Raw genomic sequence first — 3,172 nt, 5'->3', positions numbered from 1 at the left:
TTATTTTAAACACTTTCTAGAAGATTAAGTCCATGATAAAAATATGAGGAAAAAGAAAATATATTCCTCAATTCTTAAGAAACAAAATGACATCTCATATTTATTAAGATAGACACTACCAGAAACAGTGCATTAATAAGTGTTGGTAAGAATCAGGAAATTGGAATATCTAAGTGCTCTTGGTAAAAAAAATGTAAAATATTACAGTTGCAATGGGAAACACTACAGAGGTTGCTCAAAAAAGTTAAAAAGTAAATTGCCATTTGATCAAGCAATATTACTTCTGAGTACGTTTTTGAACCATTGAAGCAGGATATGAAAGAGCTATTTGCATATCTTTATACCTTCAAACAACATTCATAATAGCTTAGAGGAACAAACAGCTGTAGTGTCTATCAATAGACATTATAAATGCATATATAAATTCACATACCTAAGTGTAGAAGTAGTCATACATATTGCAATATTTTAACCTTAATAAACAGGCAATGCTCACTTCAGCAGCATATATCCTACAATGGCAATAATACAGAGAAGATTAGTATGGCCCCTGCACATGAATGACACACACATCCTTGAAGCATTCCATACTTTAACAAAACAGAACAAAATAGAACAAAAATAAAGCTACAGACCATTATTTTTGGTGAACATACATTCAAAAATGCTCAGTAAGATACAAGCAAACACAATACAGACATACATCAATAAGATTATCCATGGATCAAGTTAGCTTTATCCTTGAAATGCATGGGTGGTGTAACATACTCAAGCTGATAAATACAATAAACCATATAAATTAACATGAAGAAAAAAATAGTTGTCTCAAAACATGACAAAAGCGCCTCTCATAAAACCCAATGTGCCTTTATGATAAGGATTTTAAAGAACATAGGACTAGAAAGAATTTATTTCAACATAGTAAAATCTAAATATGAGAAATGTGCAGCCAACATTATTCAAAATCAAAAGAAACTTGAAGCAATCCCCTTGAATTCAGGAACAAGACAATGATGTCTACTTTTTTAATATTTTGTTTGAAGCACTAGTTAGAGCAATAGAGCAAGAGAAGAAAATTAAATGGATACAAATAGGAAAGCAATAAAATCAATCTATCCATATTTGCAGATGGCATGCTATTATAAATTAGAGAGCTCAAAAATTCTACCACAAAATTCTTGAAAAGATTTATTCAGCAATGTGACAGGATAAAGAATAAACTAGAATTAAGCAATAACTTCTCAATATACTATCCACAAGCATACATAGAAAGAAACCATGGGTACACCACCATTCACAATAGCCTCGAGGAAAATAAGATATCTAGAATTAAATGTAACCATGGAAGGAAGAATTTCTACAGTGAAAGCCTTCAATCTCTAAAGAAAGAGATGGAAAAGCACCTTAGAAAATGGAAAAACATCCCATGCTTGTGGATCAGAAGAATTTTAATATCGTAAAAATTATCTTTCTACCAAAACCTATTTGCAGATTAGATTCAGTGTCATCTCAATCAGTGTCCCGATCTTACCTCACAACAAACATCTTAAAATTAATATGGAACCATAAAACAACCTAGATAACTAAAATATCCAGTAATTGTAACTTTGCAGTTACCAGCTGCTTCTCTAGGAGTGGCCTAGTTGCTCAGACTGTAGCCTGGTGGGAATTCTGCTCCAGACACGAGCTCTGTCTCTGCTGCCACAGGTAGTTTGAACTAAAACTAATTGAAATGATAGATTCAATTTACAAATAAAAGCCAAGACTCAAAGATTGGGGTGAAAAATCTCCTGGGTCAAAGAATCTGAGTAGCAAAAAGCTAACCATCTCTCCTTGCTGGCAATTCTGAAAGACCATGCTTCTTTTCTACCAAACCAGAAAAACTTGCACTAATCTACATTCCTCCTACCTACTTCCCATGTCTTTCTCTCCTGGATTTCCTCTGATGTTCTATGGTTACTTTCTGTCAACTTGCTAACTCAGCCTCCTGACCCAAGGTTAATTTTATTTAATCAATTCAAAAGCAACCTTGGGTTTCCTAGTGTGGTTGAATGTTCCCCAATATTTTCCCCCTTTTTGTCTAAATAAAAAGAAAGGTTTTAACTTTAACAATATAAAACTATGCTCTTTCTTGATTCCATCTTCACGGCAGCAGCCTCGGCATCCGCAGGTTAGTCGTCAACATGCAGCTCTTCCTACGTGCCCAGGAACTACACACCCTCGAGGTGACCGGCCAAGAAACGGTCACCCAGATCAAAGCTCATGTGACCTCACTGGAAGGCATTTCCCCGGAGGATCAAGTCCTGCTTCTGGCTGGCTCGCCGCTGGAGGATGAGGCCACACTAGGCCAGTTGCTGGGAGGTAAAGTTCATGGTTCCCTGGCCCATGCTGGAAAAGTGAGAGGTCAAACTCCTAAGGTGGCCAAGCAGCAGCAGCAGCAGCAGCAGCAGCAGCAGCAGCAGCAGGAGGAGGAGGAGGAGGAGGAGGAGGAGGAGGAGGAGGAGGAGGAGGAGGAGGAGGAGAAGGAGAAAGAAGGAGGAGGAGGAGGAGGAGGAGGAGGAGAAGGAGGAGAAGGAGGAGAAGGAGGAGAAGGAGAAAGAAGGAGGAGGAGGAGGAGGAGGAGGAGGAGGAGGAGGAGGAGGAGGAGGAGGAGGAGGAGGAGGAGGAGAAGGAGAAGGAGAAGGAGAAGGAGAAGGAGAAGGAGAAGAAGAAGAAGAAGAAGAAGAAGAAGAAGAAGAAGAAGAAGAAGAAGAAGAAGAAGAAGAAGAAGAAGAAGAAGAAGAAAGAAGAAGAAGAAGACAACAACGACGACGACGACGACAGGCCGGGCCAAGTGACGGATGCAGTACAACCATCGCTTTGTCAACGTTGTGCCCACCTTTGGCAAGAAGAAGGGCCCCAATGCTAATTCCTAAGTCCTATTGTGATTCTGGCAGTCTAATAAAGTCCCTTTGTCCCCCCACAAAAAAATAAAACTATATAAAATTATCAAATAAGAATTACATACACAATGTTTTATCCATTTTTATTTGGTAAATTCAGATAAAGTGTTCTATTATCTATTTTATATTGGTGAGTCCAAAGTTTTCTACCTAATTTACTTTATATCTTAACTTATATTACCAACTCAAAACTAATTTTTAAACCTTAAAACATTTTCTTAGATAAACAA

At 37.8% G+C, this 3,172-nt stretch overlaps 1 non-coding gene and 1 pseudogene across 1 annotated transcript; both read left to right on the top strand.

Annotated features, from left to right (window-relative positions):
• The first annotated feature begins 488 nt into the window (after positions 1-488).
• On the top strand, positions 489-595 carry LOC130875274 (U6 spliceosomal RNA). Its single transcript, XR_009057205.1, has one exon. It is a non-coding gene; the product is annotated as a U6 spliceosomal RNA (small nuclear RNA).
• A 1,588-nt stretch (positions 596-2,183) lies between these two features.
• LOC130875003 (FAU ubiquitin-like and ribosomal protein S30) lies at positions 2,184-2,944 on the top strand (annotated as a pseudogene).
• Positions 2,945-3,172: the final 228 nt, after the last annotated feature.

The sequence above is a fragment of the Chionomys nivalis genome, chromosome 5 (assembly GCF_950005125.1).
Source record: "Chionomys nivalis chromosome 5, mChiNiv1.1, whole genome shotgun sequence".
NCBI lineage: Eukaryota > Metazoa > Chordata > Mammalia > Rodentia > Cricetidae > Chionomys > Chionomys nivalis.
This window is presented reverse-complemented; position numbering and strand designations above follow the sequence as displayed.